Genomic DNA, 13725 nt, shown 5'->3' with positions numbered 1-13725 from the left:
TATTTCTTTTACCCCTAATTCTTTCCCTCCTATCAAGGAGCTAAGAAGACCCATCATTTTCTCATGTTTGTTTTCTATTTTAGAGATTTTTTCTTTCACCTCCTTCATTTTCATATCCTCATAATCATTAAATTCTAAAATTATGTATATCTATTTCATTTGGTTTTATAATATCCTCTTCATATGGAAAGAGAACATTAGGTTTTCCCCCTTCTTTCCATTTTCATTCTTCCCACCTTGAGAAGCTATTTACTCTAACACTAAGCAAAATGGAAAATTTCTTACAAAGCAAAAATAATAATTGCAACACAATGACCTTATCAAAAATTTCTTACAAAACAAAGAATCGGTTGGGTAGTTATGAATTGTCCCTAATGATGTGAATAAAAATTCCATTGATTCCTCCTTGTTGATATTTGCTTCATTGATTCCTCCTTGTTGATATTTGCTTCAATGATCCTTCAAGGTTGTCTTGTACTCCACTTGCTCCATGTAGAACTCAAAAGTATGCCCAATTTCTTAGGCAAGAGTTATGCCCAATTTATTAGACAAGTGGTATTTTGTATGGAGAAGATTTGAGAAATATAGGGATTAGCTTATGGAAATGAATAGAAAAGAGATTAAGGAGTAGAGATTAGACTTAGTAATGAGTAGCTTAATGAAAACATGGAAGAGAAAGAACTTGGCTCTGATACCAATGTAATGCTCCTTGCATTATAAGCTTGAGGATTTGTAAGAGTAGTACTTTGATTCTCCACCCAAACACATCCCAAATGGACCCTAAACTCATGGTTATATAAGCCTAAGTGGTACATGACCTTCCAACTTCATCTCCTTGATCTTTCATGGCTAACATTGTCTTTTCATTAGCCAAATGTCTCTTCAACTACCCCTAGAAGGGGCGCCCTCTTCTGTGTCCCTTGGGCTTCCATTGTGCACCATTTACTTTAACTTTAATGCCTATTAACCATTGCTTAGGTATTTCCTATTTGAAATCCCCCGAACCTTATTTATATGCAAACCTTTTACATATAAATAATCTTTCCTCGTCTTACCTTTTAGTATTTCATATTAGTCTCATAATAGCTCTCAAGATGATCTCCGATAGAACCAAAAGTGAATGCCCAATAAACTATATCCATATCAATGCATAAACATCCATGAGCATCACAAAATAATGCCTTATAATCCAAGTCAAGGCCTATAATAAAAATTAATGTATCATCACAAGTATAGTATGCCTCCATAATCACTAGATCTATGAGAATGCCTAAGCCAAATGAAAACCTATCAAGATCCATGTGATCCATGTGTATAATCGTGCCTCTCATTTGAAGTCTCCCCTCAATGAAGTCGTCACTACCCTCATGCACTATGCATAACTGCTCAAACACACTCCAAACACATGAACTATATACGAACAAATGCTACCAAAGTAGGTAGACATACTAGGCATATCATTATCTACGATGCTTGATGTTCTCGATGCTACGCCTACCTTTGAGATCACGTTCACATGATCTAGCGCACACATATCAATACCACATGCATCATCATCACGTGCATGTATTAACATCATCACCATGTGTAACGAAATCATGTGCGTGTGTATCACCATGTGCACATATACCGATATCATGTGTATAAGTATCACCATGTGCACGTGTATCAATTTCATCATGTGTGTGTGTGTGTGTGATACATCATCATCATCATCCACATCATAATACAGTGAATCAATCGGTCTAGGAGAATGGAAATCAATGGGACAATGGCTAATAAATGTTGTAGAGGAGTCGTAAAAGCTGTCAAAACCCATATGACTCCACTGCGAGAGCGGTATATGTGTAAGCATGCCCAATATGTGTCCTCAAATGATCCAAACCTCCCACCTCATTTTACTCGTGAAATGCCTCTCATGAAAGAGCATCATGATCATCATACATCTGCCATGTAGCAACTTGTATCACCAAAATCATGACCATGCATCATCAAACCATCTCGAAACTCCACATAGGTCATGCCTGTGGGGGTGAATATGCATGGCAACGGCATCCACATCCTAAAGCAATTACAGGATGCGTCCATGTCCACCTATATGGATGTCGTGGATGCCATAAGACAACTCCAAGATGCCTCCATGTCCGAATGCAAGGGTGCCATGTGTAAAGGCATGCCAAACCAAAGCCAAAATCATCCAAACCACCACAAAACGCAACACATGTGAATCTCACCCAACACACTCAAAGTGTGTAAACAAACCTCATTAAAAACACACAAGACATGTAAACAATCCACAAGAATGCACTCATGTACGAACAAACTCCAAGCATGTGAATGTCTCGTGCATGAACACCTGCACACAATCAACTGAAACACCTAAACTACCCGTAACATGAGATGCCTCTGGGATGTGGGGCACATACACCAAAGTGCTCGAAATGTAAATCACATGTGTGAGCAATGTATGTGAACACCCCTATGTACACACAATGTAACCCAATGGTACACTAGAATCAACCAATCGCATACACTAGAATCAACCAATCGCATACACCAAAGTGCATGAAATGTAAATCACATGTGTGAGAAATGTATGTGAACACCCCTATGTACACACAATGTAGCCCAATCATACACTAGAATTGAGCAATAAAGTCAACCTGCAATGGTTAGATAATGTGGGATGGCCCAAGGAGATAGATGTGAATGGGAGGCAAACTAAGTGCAAATGAACCGGGAATGTAAGAGGTAAAGAAACCCTAAGGTTTTTTTAAATAATAGTATCTCCTCTTTCTCTCCATGTTGCCTCTTGGTGTTTCTCTCTTGGCTAATGCACAAACCTCTAATGCCTAGAGCTCCTCAACCTCCATGATGGCTATGCTTGGTGATGTGCTTAGTTGACCTTCGTGCTTGGCCATTGTTATCTCCAGTGGGCAGAGAGCTACAACACTCAAAGATGTCGTCTATTAGTATCTCCAATGGGTTAAAAGCTGTAACGCACAAAGATGCCAATGCTTTGCATGCTGCTTGCTCGGAGCTTTTACACAGCTCAGTGATGCTTTCAGAAGAAAAGCAAAGAACAAAGTGTCAGTGCATGTTCACTCTCCTCCTCTGTTCATTTTCTGGTTGCTACACAGCTTTCACCAGTTACAAATAGCCACGGCTCCAGTCTAGAAACAGCTTCTCAAAAAGCCTCAATGAAACTCCTCTGTTCATTTTTTTGGTTGTTGCAGCTTCTTCCAACTCCTTAGATACTTTTGAGATTGCCCCCTAGCGTCTTATCCCCAAAATGCTTAAGCACTAATCAAGATCAGAAATGAAACTAGGATCCTTTACAATAATCTCCTCTATTGTGATTCTACTGTGAAGATAGCTGTGGAAGAATTAGCATTGACTCACATTCTTACACCCAATTGATATCCTACGTGATGTCCATTCTTGCAAAGGTGTGGGATACTGGTTGATGTGGTGCAAAATCAATGTTTTGATGGTTGCATGTGATACTTCTAGATCAGAAGCTATGGAACAATTGACAACTCGTGCTTCCAACAATGTCTCTATGGTGGCCTCCACTGCGCATTCTTCTTCTTCCCACGCTGATGCAACTACTCTCTAAAGGAGAGCTATGGCTAGCAAAACATCCTAGAGCTCTTAAGCTCAATGATGGTGCACATCTCACAAGCGTGGTGGCTCCTTTTGTTGAAGCTTCTGATCTTACCACCACCTTGCTCTAAGCACAACGTTTTCTCATTTAGATGTTTGTTGTGTGTGAAAGCTATTTATATGATGCTTGCTGATGATCTTGAACGATGTATGAGAGGTGGTTCTTGCTTAAGAGCCAAGTGTTGTATCTAGATTTTTTTGTTGTAGAAGCTTTTGATGATTTGCCTTTAACACAAGAGAAAGATGTGGATGTTGAGTGTCCAGCTATAGATTCAGCTTTTGATGAGTAAAATGAGACCATTTAATCTACAAGCTAGCCCAACCTACATCAAATATTACATGTCTCACGCCAAGAAATGGATGGGGGTCCTTTGGAAGTCTTAAACAGATTCCAAATATTGGATTGAAGTGTTTAGCCATGTAGTTTTCTTAGCTAATCTACCTTGCTTGCCTGTTGACTTGTTAAAGAGGGGTCATACCAAGAGGTGTTCCATGCTCCTTTGATTTCTTCTTTTCTTTTATAGCTTGCATGTACTACTTCTTGATGACCCTAATGCACAACAATGGCATGTATATATTGCTTCTTGAGAGGGGTAAAAAGTGATTGTAAACAATGTGTTGAGCTATGGAAGCTTCAACTGGGGTTGCTATAACCTAAAACAACAAAGCCTTCCTTCCTTTTTCCTCTCCAAATTGTTATTGACTATGTATGCAGGTATGGAACCCCAAGCACCGGCGGTTGTGCATTGGTGCTTGCACTAGAAGGGTTGGGTTTAACTCCTAACAGGGTTGTACAAATACAAATATTGTTTGGGTGTTGTTAAGCCTTAATCAAAGATTAAGGAACTCTAGTCAAGTTGTTGCGATTGTTAACCAATCTGGTAGAGCTTGATCAATAGCTTAATCTCTTGTTACCGTTGTAGATTGATGTAAATCATTTTAATTTTGCCAAAATCTATAAAGATTAGTCATTAATCATAAGATTAGTAGTTATAAGCTATTGTTAATGACTTTCTTGATCAAGAACTATCCAAACCATTTTAGATCATATCAAATCATCAAACTGTTACCATAATCTTGCATTTCTTCTGACAAGATGCACTAATCTTGCGTCTCTTACATTAGTTTCAACTATGTCATAGTTTCTTAAATTTGTTGCAACTTCTTCTCTTAAAGAAACACAACTTCTTGCAAGAAATGAACAAGATTAGGAAAGCTTTAATCAAGAATCACTCATTGTTCAAGTTTGTAATAAGATTTATTGATTTATGTAAATAATCCTGTAAACTTTACAAATCTTCACCAAGTATCTTGTAAATTGCACTCTGCAAAGCACATTCTGCATAATCCTTCATAGATTTGCAAATTACACCACTCTGCATAGCAACTTTACATAAATCTATAAAATAGAACTCTAAACTGCACATAAATCTACTCCAATCTACAACAGAACTATAATCCATACCTCTTCTTGATGAACTTTGCACCAGGATTTACACAACAACCAACAGTTCCCTTCAAACTGCAAAGATTCCCCAAACTAGGTAAATGTGGAAGAAAACTAGGGCTTATGGATAGATTTGATCATAGAAGTCACTAATAAAAAAATTATGCACTAAGCTTAGGGAATAGGATTTTAAAATATGGTAATGAGTATAAATTTAAGAATAATTAACACTAATCTTATTACTAATCCACACAAATCAAGATAATAGTAAACTTGAAAATTGTGTAAAACTTAATTGAAATTTATTAAGTCTTAATCACCACCAAAATCAAAACCAAACTACCAAGATCAAAGTAGAGCTCTAATACTAATGAAATAAATAAGGCTACTCCAAAGCATGGAGTAGGCTAATTGATGGAAGGGAGGGAGAGTAGACATTGTATCAAGAAGAGTTCATTAGACCAACTACTAATCTAGCTACTTGAAGAAAAAAAGAAAATCCAGAAGCACAAGATTAGCCTCTCTTCATATGCATACATGCTTCCAACCAATACTAAGCATACATAGACATAAGACAGGCAAGATAGCAAACAAGAAAGAAGAGAGCTTGCAAGCTTGTTGGAAGTTGGAAGACAAAGGACCTGGGAGTCAACTCTCATCAGAAAATAGAAGATGCTAAAATGCACAACATGAGAGGAGAAAAAAACACAATTAAAGATGAATTTTTTTCTTTCTAATTTTATTCATATGATAAGACAAATTTATAGAGTGTTACAAAACACAATTGGCTTTAGCCCAAAAACCACTAATGGTAACTACTATGTTTTATCTTTATATCTAGCCTACTTCTACACACTTTCCCTTAGTATATTAAGCACTAAGAAAGTACACAAATGCTAATGAAGTGCTAATGAAGAGAGTATTTCCACAAAGGACCACTTAGTATATTAAGCACTAAGAAAGTACACAAAGTATGCACTCTACTCTCTCCACATAGCTAGTGTATGAGAAGAAGAGCTTGTTTATATAGACTCATGAGGAGGAGGCGCCTAGAGGCCTAGAATCACTCCACCTCTCCTAAGATCTCTCATCTAAAAGGTGATGGCTAGAATCAGGGAGCCATCTATTTGACCTACACACAGTAATCAAGTAAAACAAGAGCCATCTAACCTTAGACCACTTATTCTAAGGCACCACTAAGGATTTCCCACAAGGGTTTGCACTAAGGATGGATGCTAGATCACATATTTTCTAACACCCTCCCTTGATCAAGCATCCATACCATAAAGGGTGTGCTTGGATCAAGCCTACCACTAAGACAATCACTAAGATAAAAATTCCCCACGGGCTATAAAATGTCATACATAGCAACTGCTAGAATAATGTGTCAGGAAAGTTAGCTACCCCTTCTTTGGATGCTTTGTCTATTGTCCTTCTCTTTCTCCTCTTCATCCTTCTTCCTTTTGAAGCAAACCTTGATGATGTGTTCCTTCTTTTTGCAACAATAATAGCAAGATCAAGGAGCCTTGGGTTTCTTCTCTTTGTCCTTGACTATGGTTGAATAGGCATGCTCAACTGGAACTTGTGTTGAAGCAGTTGAAGCAGTTGAAGCCTTGGAACCTTCATGTAAGTCTCCTCTAGAATGAGGGTAGAAGTCACTGATGTAAGATTACTATTTGTTTGATTTTATATTATTGAAACATAATGCTCATAACAAGGAGGCATGCTAGAAGGCAACACATAGATGGCCTCCTCTTCATCAATTGGTAACACCTGCACCACTTAATTGATTAATCATACATCTAATATCATTGACATGAGAAGCATGTTAGTATATGTTCAATGCCCGCATCTCAGCATGTATCTCACATTGATGTATGGTGCACATTTGTACGGCCCCCATTATGAGGAGAAGCCATTGGTGCACATATCTTTAGTTGGAACCCCAACTTAGATGTTAAAAGGGGTCGTAGTTGTGACCGTTGATGGTTAGGAGATGATGAGGAGGAGTACATGCGGTAGCTGGGGTTTGCGAAATATTCTTTGAAATATTCCCTTAGATACTAATTTCATAATTAGTGGGCAGTGGTTGGTTGGGATGCGTTATGGATACGCGGGCGGTGAGCCGTGTCAATGCAGTGTAGCCGCCCACATCTTAGACGCATCCACCGTACTACCTACAGTACTATAAATGGACATAGTTGGCAAAATCTAAGACATCCAATGCTTGTGAGGATATATTCCCTATATTCTCAATACGTCCTCCATCCAGAGTCTGTTTAGATCACCATCTAAAATCTACACTAGAGCGCACGGGTGGACAACACCATCATATCGTACCTATCTCTTGTTTGGTATAATCAAAATTTTAAAATTCTCTCCATTCTCTTTATTGCATTGTCTAGTGTACTTTCTCTTGTTGTATCTCTTTCCGCTATGCCATATTCTTATATGGTATCAGAGTTGTAGGTGTTCTTAGCAACAATAGTACACAAAGTGTAGTCTTTCTTTGCATAGAAGTAGTTTAGAGTGATGTTTACTTTAGGTTCTAGTGCTGCTATTGCTGCTGTGTTGCTATTCCAGTGCTGTGTATCCATCCACCTGTCTTCATTATTGAAGGCAAGTTAGATGGGACAAACTATACTGTTTAGAAGTTCAAAATCAATGCCATCTTGATTTCTATGAGCTGTTGGAGACCGTTCTAGGAACGAACCAAGAACTGGTGAAAACCATTGACTCTAGCGATAACACAAGAATGATCCCACCACATGATGCTCTTCTTCGGGCATGGAAGCCACACAATGTAGATGCACTTTGTGCCATTACTAGTGTAAGTGATTCTATTCTTACTCTGATTCAACACACAACCAAGGCATCTGTGGCTTAGACCATACTGAGAAATTAGTATGAGACTCGAAATCAGACTAGGATTCAAAACCTGGAGAATCAGCTTGCTGTTGAAAAGTTTGATGAAGGAGAGGCTACATAAGAGTTTATCTCTCGGATCAAAAACCTACGAGACCAAATGGCTCCTATGGGAATCATGAAGACCAGCAAAGAGTTAGCTCGAAGATGCATCCAAATTCTACAACAGAAGTATGATGGCTTGGTTATGGCATTAAACACCTAGGTTAGAGTACCACCTCTTTCTTTTGAAGAATTTAGTGCTATGCTATTTGAGAAGGAGATGTGCTTGAAGACCCGTGATGGTAGTGACACTGAATTTATGGCCAATACAAAAGGCAAAGGTGGGGCTCCTTCTGAAGACGAGAAGAAGAAGCCCAAGAAGAAGAAGTTTTCTTGTACATGCTACTAATGTGACAAGAAGGGCCATGCCATTAAAGACTGCAGAAAGAAGCAGGCTAATGAGAAAAATAGCACCATGAAGACTGCATGGAAGGAAAAGGAGTGAGCCAATAATGCCCATGCTAAGTTGGAACTTTGGGAGGTAACTGTTCATGGATTTTGGATAGTGTGGCATCCTAACATATGACTAAACAAAAAGGATTGGTATAGTTCCTGGCAACCTTTACAGGAATCCATCAATGTTATGGTCGGTAATAATGCTAAATGTCTAGCTAAAGGGTCTGGAACCATCTCATTTGTGGCAGCCTACAAGCTATCTGATGTGCTCTACATGCCTCAAATAAGGAGAAACATGCTTTTAGTTTGCTGCAATAACATATCATGGCCTTGAAGTATGCTTCAAAAAAACAATAGTAGAGATTCTAGATGCTGAGGGGAAGACAGTTGGCAAAGCTATGAGGAATAACAATTTCTATGAGCTGAATGCTCCTACATCTATTAGAGAAGGGCACACAAAAACTTTGGCATAAGTGATTTGGTCACATTGGATTTGATGTGCTGAAGGAGATGCAGAAACTGGGGATGGTGGAAAATTTACAGAATTGTAGGAACCATGTGAAGCTTGTATGATTGGCAAGTGACAACGGAAGGCATTCATTTTCACAAGAGAGCAGCACAATCAAGCAAAGTCTCCTCTAGAGCTGGTATGTGCTGATCTTTGTGGTAAAATGTCTACTATTGCTGCATTGGGGGGATCTTCTTACTTTATGCTGTTAGGAAGATGTGGGTTTATTTCCTCTGTAATGAGGCTAAAGATTTTGGCAAGTTTAATCAGTGGCATAAATTTGTGGGTTTGGAAAAAAGAGTTATTTTTATTCTACTATTGCTGCATTGGGGGGATCTTCTTACTTTATGCTGTTAGGAAGATGTGGGTTTATTTCCTCTATAATAAGGCTGAAGATTTTGGCAAGTTTAATCAGTGGCATAAATTTGTGGGTTTGGAAAAGAGTTATTTTTATAAAAAATCACATTATTCTCAACAAATAGAACTATTTTTAAATAGATTGAGGAGAAGTCATTGGTGCACATGTGGGAACGCCAACTTAGATGTTGGAAGGGGTCGTAGTTGTGATTGTTGATGGGTGGTTAGAAGATGATGAGGGGTACAAGAATTAGCTGGGGTTCAAGAAATATTCTCTGGAATATTTCCTTGAATACTAGCTTCATCATTAGTGGGCGGTGGTCGGCTGGGATGCGTTATTGATACATGGGCGATGAGTCGCGTCAATGTAGTGTAACCACCCATGTCTTAGACGCATCCACCGCACTACCTACGTAGCACTATAAATGGACATAGTTGGCACAAACTAAGGCATCCAATGCTTGTGATCATATATTCCCTATACTCTTAGTATGCCCTCCATCCAGAGTCTATCTAGATCGCCATCTAAGCTCATGAGTGGACAACACCGTCATGTTGTGCCTATCTCTTGTTTAGTATATTAATCAAAATTTTAAAATTCTCTCCATTCTCTCTATTGCATTGTCTAGTGTACTTTCTCTTGCTGTATCTCTTTTTGCTGTGCCATATTCTTATAAAGCAACACTAGTTTTGTCATCATTTTCCATCTTGTAAAGTTCTTCCTTAAGAAGAACCTGGAAGCTGCATTGGTTTGCCAAAAATTTTGATTTGAGCCTAAGCCACGCTTCATTAGAAGTCTTTGATGAGCTCACCTGATGAATTTGGCTATCACCTAGCCCACAAATGATGAGGGATAAAGCCTTGGAGTCTAGATTAGTCCATTTGGTAGTAAGATCTGGATCTCTATTTGGCCACTTTTCAGTGCCATTGGACCACTCCCCATATGTCTTTCTCTCTAAGACACATTTGCATTTTGATGCACCAAGTATGGTACTTGGATCCATCAAATTTGTCTATCTTATCAAGCATTTTTCCCATCATATTTTCCATGGTAACTCAACCTCACACACACACAATGTTCCCAATTTACACAAAGAGGGAAGCCCTTTATAGCTCTAGGACTTTACAACATAGCTTATATTTCACCTAGAAATACTCTACTCAAGTATCCCTTCACCAAATAAGTGAAGTTGTGTACACATAAACTCTGACCACCCAAGTGATTTGTAGTGCTGGTAGTAAGCTGGTGCTTTGGTGCACACGTCACAATTTTCTTAGATGTTTTAGTTAATGCTAGTTGATGAGCTTTGGTTTTGGTGTGTAAAATCCTCCGCATGACACACATTCACACACTTAAACCCTATAACCCTTCACTAAGAAATGCAAAGTGCAATGTGCTCTTCATATTTCTAGAGCATTTACGATATGAGATTCACAAAGAATGCATGTGCAAAGTACTCTCCCCACAAAGATAATGGTGCACTAAGCAATTGAAGAACTTTTAAACCTTTGAGTGAAAGGTTTTCCAATTTGAAACTTTGCCTTTAAATAAAATGAGACCAAAAATAAATTACTTGCTTCTCCTAAAATGAAGGAGAAAACCAGCAGTCCGTGGAGCCTTGATTTTTGCACCCAAGAAAAAAGCAAAATAGGCTTCTTGCCACCCTCAAATGAATGCCAAATGGGTATTATTGTTTACTACAGGTTTGTGCAAAGAAGAGACTGTTGTGTTGCTAAGATGAAGCTCTTTCTGAGCTTGGAGCTCAACCTTGAACTAGCTTGTCCACCCTCTTGCAAAGAGTTGGTCTTTGAACTTACATAGAGAATGTCACACAAAGATGAGAATATTGTGATGCTGCTATAGATGAAGCTCTTTTTGAAACGAGAAAGTACACAGGACCTCAAAAAGCCTGCCAACAGAAAAATACAGACGCGAGAGAAACACCAGATTGGGTCCCAACTGCCCCCCCAAGCGTGTGCTCAAAGCATCCTCACTTGAGTATTTTTATAGATTTTTGTTGCATCAAAAATAGGGTGCATTGTTATTTTAGCCCAAGCTTGCTCTAGAAGCTTTCTTTTTAGGATACATGGCTATTTCAGCCCAAGCTTACTCTACAAGCTTTCCTTTTTACAAAAATTGGATAATAAATATTTCAAAAATCTCACTACCGTGACAGTCCTTCCAGTTGTTTAGGGGAAAACCATCCTCGACTGTAACTATCAGCATATATTAATTGTTCACATTGGATTCACTCTCAATGTCTTTACATAATTAATTGGATTCACTCACAATAATTAATTGGATTCACTCCCAATATCCTCACATGCATCGCACATGTCTTAGAGTTTGATTGGATTCACTCACAATCAAACTCACAGAATCTTTACATGTGTCAAACATGTCTTAGAGTTTGATTGGATTCACTCACAATCAAACTCACAGAATCTTTACATGTGTCAAACATGTCTTAGAGTTTGATCAGATTCACTCACAATCAAAATCCTACATTGGATTCACTCACAATGGGTCACCCTCTAAAGAATCAGATTCACTCTCGATTCTTATACCACACTGGGTCACCCTTATTAAGAATTAATTCAGAAAAGTTGATCGAATTCACTCACAATCAAACTCCTACATTGGATTCACTCACAATGTTTTCATAGACCACATGTATTCATAAGTACATCACACGTTTCACATGTGTCACAGAGCTAGTTGGATTCACTCACAGAACTAGTTGGATTCACTCACAACCAACTCTTAATTTGTGATAAGTTATTCATCACACAGAGCTAGTTGGATTCACTCACAACCAACTCTTAATTTGTGATAAGTTATTCATCACAGATAAATATCACTAATTATTCATCATAGACATGTAAAAGAGACATTATATCAAGGACTTCTATGTGTAATAAATTCTAGTGTCCCATATCACCAAAAATTATCCCACACAAATCTAGAGATAAGTATGCATCGGAATATTTCACACAGGATTAATCTCGTGTCCCATACCACAAGATTAATACATAGTGAAAAATTCATAAAGTATAGTTCGAGGTGGAAGGGCCAGTTTCTCCAAGAAGTTCTACTTTTGATGCATAAGAACTCTCCTTGAAATTTGTAAAAATTCTTGAATGAATTTTGTTGTAGAGATTATTAAATGAATATGTTACCGTAAAGTGTCGGAGTAGTCGTCATGGTAGTCTTGTTCTTCATCATCGTCAATCATATTGAGTCAAAGTGAAATAAACTTAAATAACAAATATTAAAGAAAACTTGATGACGTAAAATGCAAAAGTAAGAGAGTCTTACCTTGATGTATTATTGGCTACAAAAGGAAAAGTTAAGAGAAATAGAGAATTTAAAATAATTTGTGAATAACTGAAAACGTAAATATTTGGTAAAGATGAGGACTTATCGTGTGTAAGTCGAGATGATAATTGTTGGAAACTCAACATGGCTCCATGGTAGAGATCATTGGTATAACCTACACATCATGCCTACACCACACATAACAACATGCCTACCCTAAGCACAAATTCAAGACTATTATCTTTATAATTACGACATAAATTGCTTAAGGAATAATCACACAGGCTAGAAAAATGTTATTCTGGGCTAGGTGCATAAACTAAAAATTTACTCAAGTCTCGAATCCATGCATATCTATTGGCACATCTAAGGTTATTACGTCCAATGTCTAAAAGATGAAAGTATAACAGTAATGCTCGGATTGATCTCGCCATGATGCCACTAAAGCGATCTACGTATCTATCAATGAGAGGGTCAAAGTATGTAATCAAAGCTGATGATAATCGCTTTTTGTTTCTCCTTTCATTTTTCTTCTCCCCATTTAAAAAAAAATATTATAATAAGTGAAATAAATTTTTCTCTTATCCTTCTTTTCCTCTTCTTATTCTTATTTTTTCTTTCTTCTCTCTCCTTTTCTTCTTCTTCTTCTTCTTCTCTCTCCTCTTTCTTCTCTCTTTTTCCTCTTTCTTCTTTCTTCTTCTTTTTCTTCTCTCTCCTCCTCTTCTTCTTCTTTCTCTTTCTTCTCGCTTGTCCTCCTCCTCTTCTTCTTCTTCTTCTTCTTCTTCTTCTTCTCTCGTGGCTCACCACATAGGGTGCCACATAGCATGCTATTATCCCACATGAGGTCCTTCAAGTTTGAGCGCAAGGGTAGTATAAGGGGAAGAAATGAACACATCTTAACAGTGTCTCTCCAACAGACATCTTCACTTTGGCAGTGTGCCGATGTCATATGTTGCAGGTTCGGTGTACATCGAGCTATAGGATAGTTTTATCACGTTGAGGGCACACTAACACTAGACACAGGGTCAAGCAAAAAGAAAAGCAAGACAACAAGATTTCACTATG

The sequence above is a fragment of the Cibotium barometz genome, chromosome 42 (genome assembly GCF_041138505.1).
Source record: "Cibotium barometz isolate CiBa-2024 chromosome 42, ASM4113850v1, whole genome shotgun sequence".
Classification (NCBI taxonomy): domain Eukaryota; kingdom Viridiplantae; phylum Streptophyta; class Polypodiopsida; order Cyatheales; family Cibotiaceae; genus Cibotium; species Cibotium barometz.
This window is presented reverse-complemented; position numbering follows the sequence as displayed.